The sequence below is a fragment of the Phyllobates terribilis genome, unplaced genomic scaffold, assembly GCF_046119375.1.
Source record: "Phyllobates terribilis strain yellow unplaced genomic scaffold, ASM4611937v1 Scaffold_10__3_contigs__length_209671492, whole genome shotgun sequence".
Classification (NCBI taxonomy): domain Eukaryota; kingdom Metazoa; phylum Chordata; class Amphibia; order Anura; family Dendrobatidae; genus Phyllobates; species Phyllobates terribilis.
The window spans coordinates 12606843-12626457 of NW_027362770.1; the positions used below are offsets into that span (position 1 = coordinate 12606843).

At 42.6% G+C, this 19615-nt stretch overlaps 1 protein-coding gene across 4 annotated transcripts in view; it reads left to right on the forward strand.

Annotated features, from left to right (window-relative positions):
* The window catches only part of LOC141164357 (RUN and FYVE domain-containing protein 1-like), a 496863-nt gene that overhangs the window by 272076 nt on the left and 205172 nt on the right, over positions 1-19615 (forward strand). The gene's annotated exons all lie outside the window — the stretch shown is intronic.

The window sequence follows — 19615 nt, forward strand, 5'->3', positions numbered from 1 at the left end:
GTATACGCCGTTTCAGGACTAAAATCGGCTGGATTTACAAAATAAAATGATCAATTTGTATTTTGGATAGACTTGATACTTAAAGAGGTTTTCCCACAAAAGAAAGTAGATTTTAATCAATAGATCTTGGAATAATAATAAGTTCCACAATTGAATGTGTTTGAATAAAATGTTCCTGTGCTGAGATAATCTTATAAATGTGCCCCTGCTGTGTACTGTGTAATGGCTATGTCTGACCGTGTACAGAACACGGTCTGATCATACCACTTCTCCTGGGCAGGATAGGACATAAAAGAGTATACAGACATTTCAGTAGGGGATCACAGCTGATTCTTTGTGAGGTAAAATATTTCCATGCCGGTTTTTAAACAATGTTTTACTTCAAAGAAAGAATCAGCTGTGATCCCATGCAGTAATATCTGTATATTCCTTTGCATCTAATTGTGGAACTTAAAGCCCAAGACGTATTAATACGTGTCTGTGCCCTGGGCTTTAACCACTTCGCGCCAGAGCCTGTTTTTGCCTTCGTGACCAGGCCAATTTTTTCAATTCTGACCACCGTCACTTTATGAAGTAATTACTCTGGAACGCTTCAACGGATCCCACTGATTCTGAGAATGTTTTTTCGGGACATATTGTACTTCATGATAGCGGTAAAATTTCTTCGATATAACTTGTGTTTATTTGTGAAAAAATCAGAAATTTGCAATTTTCAAACTTTGAATTTTCATGCCCTTAAATCAGAGAGATGTCACACAAAATAGTTACTAAATAACATTTCCCACATGTCTACTTTACATCAGCACAATTTTGGAACCAAAATTTTTTTTTCTAGTTAGGAAGCTATAAGGGTTAAAAATTGACCAGCGATTTCTCATTTTTCCAACAAAACTTACAAAACCATTTTTTTAGGGACCACATCATATTTGAAGTGACTTTGAGGGGCCTTTATGACAGAAAATACCCAAAAGTGACACCATTCTAAAAACAGCACCCCTCAAGGTGCTCAAAACCACATTCAAGAAGTTTATTAACCCTTCAGGTGTTTCACGGGAATTTTTGGAATGTGGAAGAAAAAAATTAACATTTAACTTTTTTTCACAAAAATGTTACTTTAGACCCAATTTTTTTATTTTCACAAGAGTAACAGGAAAAAATGGAATACACAATTTGTTGTGCAATTTCTCATGAGCGCGCTGATACCCCATATGTGAGGGAAAACCACTGTTTGGGCGCACTGCAGGGTTCGGAAGGGAAGGAGCACCATTACACTTTTTGAATGTAAAATTTGCTTGAATAATTAGCAGACGCTATGTTGTGTTTGGAGAGCTCCTGATGTGCCTAAACAGTGGAAACTCCCCACAAGTGACACAATTTTGGAAACTAGACCCCTTAGGGAACTTATCTAGATGTGTGGTGAGCACCTTGCACCCCCAGCTGCTTCACAGAAGTTTATAATATTGAGCCGTAAAAATAAAATTTTCACATTTTTACCACAAAAACGTTTTTCATCCCTTAATTTTGCATTATCATAAGGGTAATAGGATAAATTGCACCATGAAATTTGTTGTGCAATTTCTCCTGAGCATGCTGATACCCCATATGTGGAGGAAAACCATCTGGCCTGTGATCCCACGGTGTCATTTGTTTTAGGCGTGCATAAAAGTGCGGTTGGCCACAGTTTTGTGCACTTCTGAAAAAAAGGACACCGCTAAACAGAGGCCAGACGGAGTCCAGAGTAACTCTGCTGCCTCATTATAGTGAATGGATCCTGGAGGGGTTTCATCTGAATTACATCACTTGGAAATTTAGATGGAAACCCCAATGTAAGTGCTCAGCCTAGAGCGCCGGATAAATGTTACGTAAAATGTTCCCAATAAAAGCTTCAACTCAGTCCACAAAAAAAGCTAGTCCCCATTCAGGTCCGTCATCTGTTAAAAATATTCCAAGTTACTGGTAGCAGAAAGGCTCTGGAAAAGTGAAATGGCCCTTGCCCCACAAAAGAAATTCAGAAAATTTTGTGCTCCCAAATCCAAATGCCTATTCTACAATAATTTGTTCTCCAATTGTCAAATAGCACTCCGTCCCTCCCAGATCTCGCCATATGGCTGAGCGGTACGATACAGCCACATATGGGGTATTGCCACTTTTAGAAGAAATTGTGTGACACATTTTGGCACCATTTTTACCCATTGCCCTGTGTGAAAATGTAAAATCTGAGGGTAAAACATTTTTTTGTGGTAAAAATATAATTATGTTTTTTTCACTGCCCAATGGTATAAATTTAGAAATTAAAAAATACTCACTACTTCCATAGATGAATTCCTTGAGAGTTGTAGTTTACAAAATGGGGTCACTTGTCGGGGTTTCTGCTGTTTCGGCATGTCAGCTCCTCTTCAAATGTGACATGGTGTCTGCAAAATATCCCAGCCAACATAGCGCTCCTTTCTCTTCCGAACCCTGCCGTACACCAAAGCAGTGGTTTTCCCCCACATATGGGGTATCGGCGAACTCAGGAGAAATTGCACAACAAATTTCATGGTGCAATTTATCCTGTTACCCTTATGATAATGCAAAATTAGGGGATGAAAAACATTTTTTGTGGGAAAAATGTGAAAATTTTATTTTTACGGCTCAATATTATAAACTTCTGTGAAGCACCTGGGGGTGCAAGGTGCTCACCACACATCTAGATAAGTTCCCTGAGGGGTCTAGTTTCCAAAATAGTGTCACTTGTGGGGGGTTTCTATTGTTTAGGCACATCAGGGTTTCCCCAAATGCAACATGGCATCTGCTAATTATTCAAGCAAATTTTACATTCAAAAAGTCAAATGGCGCTCCTTCCCTGCCGTGCACCCAAACAGTGGTTTTCCCCCACATATGGGGTATCTGCGTGCCCAGTAGAAATTGCACAACAAATTTTGGGGTCCATTTTTTCCTGTTACCCCTGCGAAAATTAAAAAGATTGGGTCTAAAGTAACATTTTTGTGAAAAAAGTTAAATGTTAATTTTTTTCTTCCACATTCCAAAAATTCCTGTGAAGCACCTGAAGGGTTAATAAAGTTCTTGAATGTGGTTTTGAGCAACTTGAGGGGTGAAGTTTTTAGAATGGTGTTACTTTTGGGTATTTTCTGTCATAAAGACCCCTCAAAGTGCCTTCAAATATGATGTGGTCCCTAAAAAAATGGTGTTGGAAAAATGAGAAATCGCTTGTCAACTTTTAACCCTTATAGCTCCCTAACAAAAAAAATGGTTCCACAATTGTGCTGATGTAAAGTAGACATGTGGGAAATGTTATTTATTAACTATTTTGTGTGACAGATCTCTGATTTAGGGCATGGAAATTCAAAGTTTGCAAATTGCGAAATTTTCGCCAAATTTCCGTTTTTTTCACAAATAAACGCAAGTGATATTGAAGAAATTTTACCACTATCATGAAGTACAATATGTCACAAAAAAAACAATCTCAGAATCAGGGGGATACGTTGAAGCGTTCCAGAGTAATTACCTCATAAAGTGACAGTGGTCAGAATTGTAGAAGTTGGCCTGGTCATTAGCGTGCAAACCACCTTGGGTTGTAAAGGGGTTAAAATGAACTTTTGATCGTGGGAAAACCCCTTTAAAGACAACCTGTCACCATGTGAACAGAGGTCAGTTTTTGATCTTATATTATTCCCACTGCTCCCCTAAGTAAATTCCCCCCTATGTTTCTAAAGATCTTATGCTTTTTATTTAGTGCTGTTTGTAAGGTCTTTACCAAACGCATGTTGCTCACATGATTCCCTGGAAACGTGTCTCTGCTGCCCGCTTAATTTACCTTGTGGTAAAGACTAGTGATGAGCGAATTTGCTCGACGTATGTTCTAATGTTTCAAATTCGTCACGAATATGGCACATTCGGATTCGTAATCGGAAAGGCGAACAAAATTTCTTAAAATCGAAAATTGTTTGACGAACGGGACTGCGAATACTGGGCAACCACGGCGTTTTGAACAGTTTTGTTAGCATAGTGCAAGTGTATGATGAGTGGTGACATGTGCCAGGTGAGTGTGGGGGCTGTGGAGAGCTTAGAACAGGTCAGATCAGCGGCGCACTGTTTTTTTCCTGTGGGCGGTAACTTTAACTGAGGAAAGCACGGCCAGCAAATCATAGCGCAGGAAGCATCTACACTGTCCAGACATAAGGGCTTCGGCAATTGGCTGCATAAATCACATGTCCTCTCAATATAAAAAGCGGCCATGTTCCCTCAGCGCCATTATATCCATGTCACTACTGGAGAAAGACGCAGCTCAGTGATCTCCTGTGTAATACGAGAGATTAGCTAGATATATGGGCGCTTGTGTGGTAGTCAGATAGTGTAGATAATTCCTGGCCTGTGTACCTCTGCAACCGCTGACACCACACATTTTTGGTGTTCTTGTGCAAGTACTGAGATTCTGACAGAAACAGAGGGCTAATGCCATACAATAGTGCTGTGCACCGTTGGTATACAGCTCCATGTCTCAGTGTACCTTCAATCTATTCTTGCACCTGCTAATGTGATCAAGCAAGTAAGCACAGCAGCCCACCTTTTCATTTTGTGGGGTTGAAATTCTGCTCTATGCAGAGTCTCCAGAGCTTCTGAGTGCAGACCACAAAAAACTTTTTTTTTTCTGTTGCTAATGTGATAGTGTTGTGTTAGCCCAGTTTTTCCTTTTTTGGTTGGTGAAATGCAGCTGTACGCACAGTAAAATAAGTCTATTTTTTTGGTTGGCAGGAAGAGTCCACAAAAGTTTTTTTAGTGTGGCAAAGGTGATCCAGTCTGCTAAAAGCCATATACTATTTTAGTGGTGTTGAACTTCAGCTGGTTTCAGAGTAAAAAAATACATTTTTTCTCTTACTAGGCCCAGTTCAAAATATATTTTTTTGTGTGTCAAACGTGATACACTGTGCTATAAGCCAGCTACTACATCAGTGGCGGTCAAATTCAGCTGTACGCAGAGCTTATACAGAGTAACAAAGAAAACATTTTTTACTCTGAGTAACGTTATACAGCAGGGACATCTCAGTTTGAAATAGTTTGGAGAATATCTCCTATGTTATACAGGCCTCATCCACACTAAAAAAAATACTTTTTTCTGTTCCTAACATTATACAGCAGGTGATATCTCAGTTTGAAATTGTTCGTATCATATCTTTTATGATATATATAGAGAAAACTTCAGCACTCCAGTTAGGATACAAGAGAATAGTTTATTTGTATATTTATACAAAAAGCCCCTCCAAGGCAAAAAAATTCATTTGTATTCATGTACCAAAAAACTTTATAATCATAAACCAACGTTTCGACCTATATCGATCTTTATCAAGGTTTCTCTAAACGAAAAGAAAAACAATAAGAGTATCAAATTCAAATATATTGTCAAAATTTAGACATAAGAAAATAAGGGGCTGTCTAAAGACAAAAACTGTACAACATTACATATTCAGCAAAATAGTAAAGATATTCATGGCCACAAACAGAGATTCAATTAGTTCATGCAAAAGAGGAGGGATTGATAACAACATTATTATGACATATAAATTCAATTACTCCAAAATAAGAAGGAATCATAATAGGTCTAGGACTCACTGAATAGTAGTTTGGGTTCAATATGGATGTATATCGGGTGCTGGATAGATCAATGAGACGCTATACAAAGAAAGAAGGAATGCCATGTAGAAAATAGTATAGCTTTAGCATAAGGCTACTAGCAAAACATGTAATGATATGTAACAAATGGTACTCATGTGCGTACCTGCTCATTAGGGAAAGTGCCTTCAGGATAAGTGCCAGTGACAGGGGCTATGTGCAAAGTAACAGGACATATCTGCTTGCTTATATATGCCCAGTGTCCCAGAGTAAATTGAGAAACGCGCACTTTTTCGGCATTGCCGGTCATGCTCAATAGAGACAGAACGCATGAACACCGCGGTTTGAACCGCATGAAGCATCCGGACGTGCTTGTGGTGCACTTCCTGTTAGGGGCTGGAGCGCATGTTGAAGTGCCTAGGACTTCCGGACATGCGCGTTATGGCCCCGGTGAAACGCATATGTGGAACGCTTGAGATTTCCGGACATGCGCATTGTACACTCGCGATACGGAACTGTGCCGCATCAGTGGAACGCTTGTAATTTCCGATCCTGCTCAGAGGTGCATCCAGTGTATCTCCGAGGCGCAAGGATGAAAGAGGGTATTAAGATGTGTCACTTGATAAGTGATGGGAAACAGAATCCCAAGAAAAGGAGAGGGAAGGGAAAACCTGTGGCCCCAAAAGTATTACACTCACAGGTACTAATTGGTGACCTATGAAAGACAAAAAGGAAAGTGATCAGAATACAACAGAATCAACTATTATAATATATAGAAAATAGCAATACTATTTCAAAGAGGGTATATCAGATTGTCCCCAAGCTATGGAATACACGAGATAGAAACAGACCTAATGGTTTAGCGAGTACTAAATATGTCAAGACTGTAGTGTACAATACAATTTATGCCATTCGTACATTACGTGCCAAAATATGCTAAATCCAAATCTTTAATCATTAATCAATATTGTAATTCATACTCCCTATTCAGACCCTTTGGTGTCAGGGTTTGTAATGTATGAATCCAATAGGATTCACGTTCTTTAAGTCTCAATATCCGATTGCCCCCTCTTCTGTTGAGTGGAACATGGTCGATCACCTAAAATCTTAACTGAGACACTGAGTGGGACATGGCTGAAAAATGGGCCGGAATAGGTAAAATAGTCCGATTGCACCTAATTGTAGATTTATCTTGTGAGATGCGGTCCCGGATATGTTGGGTAGTTTCCCCGATATACCCGAGACTGCACGGGCACCTAATTGAGTATATAACATAACTAAAATCACATGTGAAATACCCTTTGATGGGATATCTTTTACCAGATTGGGGATCTGTGAAGGAATCGCCTTTGTGATATTGGAACATTGTAAACATCCCAAACAGGGAAAGGTACCTCTGCGAGGGGTAGCTAAGGTGTGCTGGATTGGTCCAACACGTGTTGAGCCCACATCCGCCTTGACTAAATAGTCCCGAACATTTCGTGTCCTTTTATGACAACGTAAGAGTGTAGCTAAGAATTCTGGTACTGTAGAATAGGATCGTGTCAACAGGGGCCAATGGCGTTGGATACTTTTATAAATAAACCCACTAAAAGGGTGATACGTGTTAAAAAACGCCAAGCGTGGGATTTTGTTAGTCACCTGGGTCCAGCTACTTTGTTTCTTCAGAGTCTCATTAGGGTAACCTCTTAGACGGAACTTCTCGTCCATCTCCATATGTCTAATATTCCTTGCTGTACTATCGGACACAATCCGTTTGACCCTACAATGTTGCGATTTAGGGAGAGATTTCTTTACATGTCGTGGATGGCAACTGGTATACATAAGAAGGCTTTTCTTGTCAGTTGGTTTTATGTATAGGTCACTTCCAAGTGTTCCCGTATTGGACACTATAATTATTGTGTCCAAAAAATGGATAGAGTGTTGGTCACAATGTTTGGTAAAAGTAAGGTTGGGTACCCTTGTATTAAGTTAGTCAAAAAACGTTGTGAGTTCGTTGTCCGTACCTGTCCAGATCAGGAAAATATCGTCTATAAACCTTTTCCAATACAATATGTTTTTTTGGTAGGAGGAATAGGTATATACAAAACTGTTCTCAAAACCTGCCATGAAAATATTTGCATATGGGGGAGCAACATTCGAACCCATGGCGGTCCCTCTTTCTTGTAGGTAAAATTGATCTTCGAAATGGAAGAAATTTCTGGTTAAGATGAGAGTAAGCAAATCAATACAGAAACAGATCTGTTGTGATGTAAGATCTGTGTGGGTGTGGAGGAAATGAGAAGTTACTCGGATACCCCCTTCATGGTCTATACTAGTGTATAAACTATTAACGTCCATAGTGACTAATATACTGTTGGGAGGGATGGGACCTAGTTCTCTAATAGTAGTTAGGAAATGAGACGTATCTTTCAAATATGAAGTAATCTTTGAAATGTGGGGAGTCAAAATCTTCTCAAGTACTATAGCCAGGGGAGAAAAAATGGACTCAGTTGAGGCAACAATCGGTCTGCCTGGTGGGGTTTGTAAGTTTTTGTGTATTTTGGGAAGCGTATAGAATACTGGTGTAGTTGGATAAGCTTTAACCAGGAATTCAGCGAGTTTTGAGTCGATAGTGCCTATATGCTGGTGTGTGGTGATAAAATCAGAAATGAGACTGGTTATTTCAGAGGTTCAAATAACAGTGAGCGACCCCTCATTAGACTTTATATTGATTTTCTTGGGATCCCGCTCCTGTGGCACACATGTCTTTTTCCACTTTTGCATTTAACCAGGAGGAAGCTAGAGGCATCATTGCAAGAGTCACCACTCCTGGTACTTTCCTCCATACTCCTATTGAGGAGGTACGTACAAGGCATTTAGAAAAGGAACTCAAGAGACATGCGGCCCTTGACTTACACTGTATAACTTTGGCCGAATATCATAAAATCCAACGTATTCCACGCGGCTTATGAGTTTCCTTATGTCTGACCCTGTTTCACGATAATCCTGATTTTTGCACCAAATTTGAAGGAATCCTTAATAATGTTCAATGGACATTATATTACTCACAATAGATTTTTTACAGAAGGAAATCATCAGAACTAATCCTTATTGGGTCTCCATCCATTGAGTTGGCTGTAGTGGGAAAGGTTTGGGTCTCCTTTAAACTACTTGTAGTCTGATGAAGTTGCTGCCACTTTGGTGGTGTTAGGCCCTCATTTAGGGAAATGTGAACACTCCTGGTTAGGTCTCCATCTCCTGTGTTGGCTGTACTGGAAGAGGTGTGGGTCTTATTTACACTATTTCTACTGTAGTGAAATTGATTACACATTGCTAATGTCTGCCACTAATTTTTGGAAATGTGGAGAATCCAAATTCGGTCTCTATCTATTGGGTTGGCTGTAGTGGAAGAGGTTTTGGTCTCCTTTGCAATAGGTATACTCTAGTGAATTTGATGCCACTTCGGTGGTATTAGGCCCTAATTTAGGGAAATGTGAAAATTCCTGGTTAGGTCTACATCTCCTGGGTTGGTCGTAGTGGAAGAGGTTTTGGTCTCCATCTATTTGTATAGTTATACTATAGTGAAATTAATTATTTGGTGCAGATATTGTTCTTCACAAAGGGGTGCACAAACATGATAAACTCAAAATTGGTTTTCAATAAACAACCATCAGCCGCCTCATCAAATGTATCTGCTACTTCCTCCTCTGTTACCGCACCAAGTATTGTGACGCAGATCTCCGACCGCAGAAGCTACGGTTGTATACTCGCTCCAGTCAGGCTGAGTGAGAGTCCGTCAGCTGTAACAGAAGCGGACATGCCTGCTGTGTTTGTGTCACTGAGCACACCACGTTTCTCAATCCACCGAAAAATCTCCTCCTGCACCTCACTCACGTTCTAGCAGTTTAACCGTTTCACCGTACTCCTCCCTCTCTCAGCACTGCAGCCAGCGCTCGGTCCCGCATTTGCGGTCACGTAAAAGATTGTTTACTCCTACACATGACAAAGCTAAAAGGTTGAACACCACCAACTCCAATCTGTAGGCCACAGAAAGGTCTAAAGCCCTCATTTTCTTAAATGTGAACAGTCCTGATTGTGTCTCCATCTACTGGGTTGGCTGTAGTGGAAGAGGTGTCGGTCCTAATTATACTATTTTTACTGTAGTGAAATTGATGCCACTTTGCATTCTTGCGCTTGCATTCCAAGCAACAGAAAACTAAGGCGATGGATGGCCTCATCATCATCACAACCTGGAAGGTTTGCGCTATGAACTCTCCTGATGGAGAAGCCAGGGCCCACCGGGGGATTTTCCGTTTCTCTGGTGGGCCTGTCCAACCCTGCCGAGAAGCATCCCTGGCTAAGAAGTCTGTGGGAAGGTTCCCCAACACTTTGTGGCTGATTTTTCACAGTGGACTGGCTCCGTACCGTCCCTGGCCACATTCACTTGTCCACGTGTTTGTGGTTAGGTGGTCCTTCCCAGTAAGTGCACTTGGGAGGGCACGGGTAATGTTCTGGGACACAGGCTCTTCTCCATCTACACCTTCGGCCTGGGACAGCTCATGGTCTCACGCCTTTCAGTATCACCTCTACACTGATAACACACAGATCTACCTCTCTGGACCTGATATCACATCCTTACTAACCAGAATTCCACAATGTGTGTCCTGCATTTCATCTTTCTTCTCTGCCAGATTTGTTAAACTTAACATGGATAAAACGTAATGCATCGTCTTTCCACCATCTCATTCACCCCCCCCCCCCCCAACTGACCTATCCATCAAAGTGAATGGCTGCCCACTCTCCCCGGTCCCGCAAGCATGACTGATCTGTCCTTCAAATGTCAGATCCAAGCCCTTTCCACTTGCTGCTGACTCCAACTCCAAAGTATCTCGGGGATCCACACATTCCTCAACCATGCATCTAGAAAAACATCAGTGCATGCCCTCATCATCTCCCGCCTCTTTTACTACAAGCTCCTGCTCTATGGTCTTCCTTCTACCACTCTTGCACCCCTCCAATTTATCCTAAAGTGTGGTGGCCGATTAATCCACCAGTCACCCCGCTATTCCCAGGCTTCTCCCCTCTGTCAATCCCTGTGCCGGCTCCCTGTTGCCCAGACACTCCTGTTGAAAAGCCTAACTTAGGCATACCAAGCCTTTGAAAACCTGTTTCCTCCATACATGTGTGACCAAGTCTCCCTGTACTAGTTACCTGCACGCAACCTCCCATCCTTCCAAGATCGCCTTCTCTACTTCCCTCTTATCTCTTCTTGCCACGATTACATACAAGATTTGTCCGGTGCATCTCCGCTACGGTGTAACTCATATATCATGTGTATACCAACACATCAGACTGTCGCCTACTGTGGAAACTTTGAAAAGGAAGCTGAAGACCCACTTCTTGTGTCAAGCTTACAATCTGCGGTAACCCTCGCTCCAGCATACCCCTGCACGACTAGCTGTACTCTGACTTACTGTATCCTCCCCCATCCCTTAGATTGTTTGTGCGCCCTCGCAGGCAGGGTACTCTCTCCTCATGTACCAGTCAGTGACCCCTTTTGACATGTAAAGCGCCACGGAATAAATGTGGCTGTCATAGTAATAATAATTATAGTACTTGTACTCTGGGTCAATTGATGGCATTTCCCTTGTGTCTACACCTAATTTGATGTGTTTTGACAGCTTTTGGGCCCCTTTATAGGTGTTATATATGCATTTTGCTGTCCCCCCCATTGACTTCTATGGGGTTCTGGAATGTTTGACGAATAAATTCGGCGAATGTCTATTTGTTCGCTGAGCTTTCCCGAACCGAACACTGAAATGTTCGCTCATCTCTAGTAAAGACCATAAAAAGCGTAAAAAAAAGTCATTATCTCTGGAACCATATGGAGGATTTGAGAAAAGAAAACATTTATTTTTTTACAAAAACGGGTCACTTTTAATCCACTATAGATCACTTTTGGAGTATCATTACCTACAAATGATGAATCCATAATTTTCCTATTATTACTAATTGCGTATTAAATATGAAACGAAAAGTAAAGAAATTGCCAGTACTAAACTATCTCCATCAGTACCATGGTCTTTAAATAGAGAGGTAATCTTGACTGTCACTTTATTCAGGAATCCCCATTTTTGTGACAATGGAGTTCGCAGCAGTTGGGCCCCCCGCCATCAGAAGCTTTTCACATGTCCAGTGACTAGATGTTAAGTGTGTATTTTACAGAAAAACTTGAATTAATAATAGTCATTTGTCATTTTTATACACCATTTAATTTTCTGATAGAGCAGACCTGGTGCATGCAATTGCACTGGCACCCATTAATTCCTGCATTCAGTGCCATTATGGGAAGGTGGGATGAAATATGGCTTGTCTATATTTGAGCAGCAAGGCTAGTGAGCCCTCTTGCCAGTAAGAAGTGCTGTGACATTTTTGAAAGTGAAATTATATGTGTTGTAGAAAGCTGCCAAAGGCTGTGTGCCCACGATGCTTTTTTTAAGAGTTTCTGCAGCGGCAAAAACGCTGCAGAAACGCTTAAAAAACGCATGGTAGAAGGCCTGCCATGTTCCCCAATGATAATCCGCATGTGCTGTTGTTACGGCTCCGGGTGGTGAAACCTCTGTGCCGCGGTGCAAGGAGGGACCCAGAGGGGCGTAACTAAATATCAACCCTGGTCGGACGGCGGCTAACGACTCCGTGACCAGGGAGGATCCGGGCAGAGGGACCAGGTGCTACTCTGGGGACGACCTTGTAAGAGAGCAGGTGGCTCCCACGGGTCAGATGGCTGGAACTGACCGGTATGACGGAGGGGCACAGCAAGCAGGCAGAAGTCTCTGGTAGCTGACAGGTAGTCGCGGTACGTGACAACAGAGCAAGTAGTAGTCTCTAGGTATATCAGGCAGGTGGTCACAGCAAGTGACGGCCAAGCAGGCTGAAGTCTCTAGGCTAGCAGGCACGTGGTCACGGCAAGTGACGGCAGAGCCTCCAGGTAGGCTAGCAGGTAACAGACGGATAACAGGCGAGCGCTCCCAGGTGAGCGGGTTAGCAGGCACGGCAGGTAGTAGGCAGGTAACTGGCTGGTGCTTCCTGGTAAGCAGGTGGACTTGCCCATAGACAGACTGGCGGATGAACGGGGACAGACTGTCGGGCTGGAGAGTAGACAAGCTGTAGACAAGGTAAGTATAGATTTATTTTTTTATTTTTAACCATTCTTTCGGTCACACTATATAAATCCATGCAGTTTGCATGGATTTATATAGTGTGACCAAGTTGTCAAGCACTTTCCAAGTGATGCTAAAATCGCTTGTCAACCCGCATGCGGAAATGCAAGTGAAGAACACTTCACATCCGCATGTCCCTGGCAGGAAAACGCATGTACAATCCGCATGTACAATCCAAATGCGTTTTTTCTGCCAGGGAGATGCAGAAATGCTTAAGAAAAAATCCTGAGCATTTCTGCATCGTGGGCACATAGCCAAAAACACACACATCATAGTGTATCTTTTCCCAATTTATTGCCACACATACACATTTTTAGCATGGATTTTGAAGCAGATTCACTTCAAAATCCACATTAAGGAGTTATCATGGATTATCTGATGTGGTTTTTGATGTGGATATTGAAACAGATCTGCTCCATAATCTACATCAAAAGCTCTGTGTGTACATACCCTAAACCCCCCGTCTCACATAGCGAGATCGCTAGCGAGATCGCTGCTGTGTCACGGTTTTGGTGACGCAACAGCGACCTCACCAGCGATGTCGCTATGTGTGACACTTTGCAGCGATCAGGCCCCTGCTGTGAGGTCGCTGATCGCTGCAAAGTGTCCTGGACCATTTTTTGGTCGTTGCCCTCCTGCTGGTCAGCACACATCCCTGTGTGTGACCAGCGGGACCAGCGATCAGGCTGGTAACCATGATAAACATTGGGTTACTAGGGGCACACGCGCACCTAGTAACCCGTTGTTTATCATGGTTACGAGCCTGCTAAAGTGAGCGGTAACCTCCCACTCACTGTAGCAGAGTGGTAAACATGATAAACAACGGGTTACTAGGGCGCGTGTGCCCCTAGTAACCCGATGTTTACCTTGGTTACCAGCCTGCTCCTGCTTCAGCAGGCTGGTAACCAGGAGCAGGACATCGTGGAAAGGTTCTTTCCACGATGTCGCTGCTCCCCTGATCGTTGGTGAGCCTGCCTGTTTGACAGCTCACCAGCGACCACATAGCCACGCAGCAACGATCCCTGACAGGTCGTATCGTTGTCGGGATCGTTGCAGCGTCGCTAAGTGTGACGGGGCCTTTAGAGTGCTTACTTTTAGTATTTATTGATTAGCATTACTGATAATTGCAACAAATTAGAAAGTTAATGAATCTAACTTTGTTTTATGTACTAGTTTAAAATAAAAATCACTCTTTTGTTGTTTTTTTGAAAATTTTATAAAGTGAGGATTATGTGTAAAACAATTTTTGCTATACAAAAGGAAATTTGGTTTGATTCATAGCAAAAAATAAATAGCTTAAGTTCATTGTGTCAGTTACCATTAGGATGTGAAAATGCAGAAATTATTACCTCCATGATAGTGATCACGTGGCAACCACTGCCTAATGGTGTTTAATATTCCCTGCCAGCCGTGATATAGCAGAGGAAATTTATCGCTGTAGTATTTCCTGCATCCAATTAATTCTCTACATACTGCTGTCAATAGCAAACTCTGCATGTGAGGCGTGTGACAAAGGGAGATCACTCAACATGTCTCTTTGTCGGCCCCCCATGTTATTTATTTATTTTACTCACTGATATAGTGAGTAAAATAAGTACAATAGTAAGATTGTGGAGGGCCATTGGTTGTAATTGGAAATGAAGGCCTAACAATAGCTTTCAGGTCTACTATAGACCAAAGCCTAATAGACCGTGCCACTGGGAAAGGTCTATTAGGCTATGTGCACACGATGCAGAAATGCTCAGGATTTTTTCCTGAGCGTTTCTGCATCTCCCTGGCAGAAAAAAACGCATGCGGATTGACAAGCGCTTTCCAAGCGATTAGCATCACTTGGAAAGTGCTTGTGACAACTAGGTCACACTATATAAATCCATGCAACCAGCATGGATTTATATAGTGTGACCCGAGAGAGTGATAAAAATAAAAAATAATGTATACTTACCCTCCGATGGCCCCCGGTGTCCCGCTCAGTCCGTTCTCCCTTGCCGGCAACATTAAATTGAAAGACCTGCCAACGTCAGCGTCACGTGACCCATCACATGACTCTGACGTCAGCGCAGGTCCTTCAACTCACTGCAAAGTGCTGGGAACCAAGCAAGAGCGGTGCGCGGGCCGCCAGAAGGTTAATATACATTTATTTTTTATTTTATTCTTTTTTTTACAGATTTTTTAATGGTACCTGGGTGTGGATGAGACTCTCCTCTCCTCCACACCACGGGTACCATCCGCACATTAGAACGCGTGGATTATGCATCTACATATACAGTGATGCGTAATCCATGCGGTCTTATGCAAGTCAATGGCGGCGAAAACGCCGCGTTTCCGCAAAATTAATGGACATGCTGCGGATTTTTGAGCGCAGCATAAACGCTGTGGAAAAATCCGCAGCATGGGCACAGCACATGCGGATTATCATTGGGGAACATTGCTGCCCTTCTACCATGCGTTTTTAATGCGTTTCCGCAGCTGCAAAAACGCTGCGGAAACGCATTAAAAACTCATCGTGTGCACACAGCCTTAGAATGCCAGTCAGTATTACTCTGACAGGCTTGATAATGCTTTGCTCTACATAAGTAGTCCAGGGCATTATTAATGCGATCAAAGTATCACATGTTTAAAGTTCAAGTCCTCTCAGGTGACAAAAACATAAAGAAAAAATATATAAAAAATGTTTTAGAAAAAATATAAAAATGTGAATTACTCCCCTTTCCCCCCATTAAAAATAAAGAAATAAAAATATATTTGTGGTATTGCTGCATCTATAAGGCTGTGCGCCCACGTAGCGTTTTTCAAGCGTTTATGCTGCGGAATTTCCGCAGCATAAACGCTTGTAAAATGCTAGGTAATCCGCACCCCATGGTCCCCAAGGGGATTCCGCATGTTCTATGCACATGCTGCGGATTTTTCCACAGCGTTTATGCTGCGTATAAAAGTCCGCAGCATGTCATTTAATTTTGCGGAAGCGCAGCGGAACTCCCGCCATTGACTTGCATTGAGACGCATAGAATCCGTGTCTGTACATTTGTACAAGCGGCTTCTATGCGTCTCTATGTGCGGATGGTACCCAGTTCTGGAGGAGAGAAGACTCTCATCCAGACCTGGGTACCATTGTACCTGTAAAAAAAGAATAAAATAACAAATAAAGTTTATACTCACCTTTCCGAAGGCTTCTCTCTGAATGCCGGCATCGCTGAAGGACCTGCGGTGACGTCACAGTCATGTGACCGCAGGCCCTTCACCGCTCTGTCTCGCGATATGCCGGCAGCCAGGAACCAGACAGGAACGAACGCTGCAGCCACGCCGGGGCATCGGGGGTGAGTATAGCTTTATTTGTTTTAATTTTTACGGTTCACACTGTATAAATCCATGCCGTTTGCATGGATTTATACAGTGTGACCTAGTTGTCAAGCACTTTCCAAGTGATGCTATCGCCTGGAAAGCACTTGTCAATCTGCATGCGGAAACGCATGTGAATCCGCATGTGAATCTGCATGTATTCTGCAGGAAAAACGCATGCACAATCTTCATGCGTTTTTTCTGCCAGGGAGATGCAGAAATGCTGCAGAAATTTTCTGCTTCATTTCTGCATCGTGGGTACATAGCCTAAATGTCCAATCAATCAAAATATAAAATAATTAACCTGATCACCAGTAAACATCATAAAAATAAATAAAAATGAACGACCAGAATTTCAGTTTTACAAAACTGTCAATGTTCTATAGCCTCCAAAATGATATCTTCTCGCCATGCAAAAAACAAGATCTCGAACTCAATTTACATAAGAAAGAAAATCTTATGACAACATTTTTTTTTTGTTTTTCTCTTTTTTTTTTCATCAAAGTAAAAAAGACTATACAAATTTTGTTTACCATAATCGTACTGACTTTGGAGAATCTTATTGCCAGGTCATTTTTACTGCACAATGAATGCTGTGAAAACAAAATCCATAAGACAATTGCAGAATTGAGGGTTCTGTTAAGTAGTTTCACTGCACTTGGATTTTTTCAAAAATAAAAATCGTTCCGCAAAAAAAGCTCTCATACAGCTATGTGGTCGTTAAATGAAAAAAAAAGTTGTGGCTGATGAAATGAATAAAAAAATGAAAGCGCAGACATGGAAATTTTGCTGATTGGCAAGGAGTTAAAGCCAAATTAGGCCTTGTCCTTAAAGGGTTAACTTGAATCCAGCACTCTAATAATCACAATAGTAGGGGCCAGTGGCATACCGCCAATGGCGGCAGGCCATGCGACTGCTCTGGGGCCCGTGAGCCAGGGGGGCCCCATAGCAATCCAGGGGTGAACATACCGCCGCTGGCGCAGCTGCGCCGGGGGGCCCGCCGGTGCAGCTTCTCCCTTCTCACGGTGTGCAGGGACTGATCCCTGCAGGTCAGCTGCTGACAGGAGAGAATGGCAGCGGAGCTACAGAGATCCGTCCTCTGCTTCCTGCCCACCGCTTCATCCCTCACACAGGCATGTGCTGCTTGATGATGTCATCATGCTGCGTGGGCCTGTGTGAGGGAGGACGTTACACACAACAAGGATGCTGCGGCCTGTGGGGGCAGAGAGGTAAGTTTATTTTGTTCTATTTTTACTGAAACACTGGGGAGGGGAGGTGGGGGAGAGCAATGATGGGGCTGGGGAGACCAATGATGGGGCTGGGGAGACCAATCATGGGGCTGGGGAGAGCAATGATGGGGATGGTGGGGCTGGGGAGACCAATGATGGGGATGGTGGGGCTGGGGAGACCAATGATGGGGATGGTGGGACTGAGGAGAGTAATAATGGGGCTGAAGGGGCTGGGGAGAGCAGTGATGGAGCTGGGGAGAGCAATAACTGGGATGGTGGGGGTGGGGAGAGCAATGATGGGGGTGCTGGGAGAGAACAATGATGGGGGTGCTTGTATATTTTCCGTGTGCACATAGCCTTACAGTTAATTGGGGAGAGTCACAGAGACTGAATAATTTATATTATTGGCAGGTGGAGATTATAGTTAATGGGGGCACAGTGCTGTTTATCATTTTATTTTGATTACTAAGTGGCTAATAGTATATTGATGGGGGGGTACATATCTGTAGTCAGGGGCGCAGTGTGGGGGAGACACATTTATATATACAATATATGTGACCTTGTTATTTTCTAGGATCATGACAAGACAAGTCGTGGCTGGGAGATGTGGACATGAAGGTCTGACCAGATGGAGAACAAACAGCAGAAACCGACTCTGATCAGATGAGATGTCAGCGGTAAGTGCCTGGATGTAAATATTATTCTGTATCTGCGCTTTGTGACTTGGAGTGATAATGTTACATGTAAAATCCCTTAGGCTGCATTCTCACATTTGTGTGAAATGTCCGTGTGCTGCCAGATTTTTTTATCATATGGTCCACGGACTCGTAGAGTTTTATAGATCCATTCACACATCCATGAAAATCACGGATCTAAGAATGAGATCTGTGAGGGTCAGAGAATGTCCTGTTCTGATCCGATTTTGAGGATTAGAATAGGACATTCTGAATGCATCTTTAAAACAGGGCAGCACACCAACACTGCACACAGATAAAGGAATGTAGCCTTATTATGTATAGCATACTCCCTTAGTATATAGTGTACTCACTTGTTATGTATAGCACAGTCCCTTAGTATATAGTGTACTCACTTATTATGTATAGCATACTCCCTTAGTACATAGTGTACTCATTATGTATAGCATACTCCCTTAGTATATAGTGTACTCACTTATTATGTAAAGCGCCATCCTTAGTTATATAGTCTCATCTTTTATTATGTATAACACCGTCCCTTATTACCTACCATCCTCTCTTGCTCTAGGGCTCACAGTTGGGGGATTATACTGTGTTGGGGTCAGCATACTTTGCCCTGGGAGTTGAGGTGGGGTACAGTAGGGTCATTATACTGTGCATGTGGAAGAATTCACCATGGGGGCATCATACTGTGTTTGGGGGGCACTTTTATTGGCATCACACTTTATGGGGCAATTTAAGAGGGACCTAGGACGTCAGCAGGAGGAAAATTACTATGTAAAGGCTGAAAGGTTGTGAGATCTGCTCTTCTGTGACCCCGACAATCATTTACATTTTTTTTTTTTGGGGGGGTGGGGTCCAATTAGAACTTCTGCTATGGTGTCCTATGATTCCTATGTACGCCCCTGGCAGGGGCACAAAAATATTGGTTATAGAGACATGAGCTTAATTAAACAGTGATGTAGGGCTGGCAAAGACACAGTTGTAGTAGTGAAGTGGTCGGAGGATCAGTAATTTAGAAGCAGTAGTGGCGATAATTATTGCCACAGTTGTCTGCTGTAATTAGCCCAGAAATAGTAGAGATGAAAGAATAGTGACCGTATGCTGAGTAGTAGCTATATAAGTAGTTATACATATTGATCATACCATTATAATGTCTACAATGCTGGACTAGCAGTGGATGTAGGCATAATGACACATAAGTGATGGGGGAGTATTTGTAATGTGAGTCACATGATATAACTAAAGAGTAGTTGTCAGAAAAATATTAAAAAGCTATAAGAAAGTCTCTCCCCCAGACCCCTCTTCCCTCCTCCCCTATAATAATTGTCAAAAGAGAAGGGCTGACACTTGGCCAATGGAGTCTATGCAAATTAACACACACATGAGAAATGCCTTTTAAGCAGCCCAGAAGGTGCTACCAAACCCAATTAACACAGGCTTGTGATACACTTACAGCTAGCTGAGAAGCAGTGGCATACCGTCAATGGCGGCAAGCCATACCGCTTCTATGGGGCCCATGAGCCGGGAGGGCCCCAAAGCA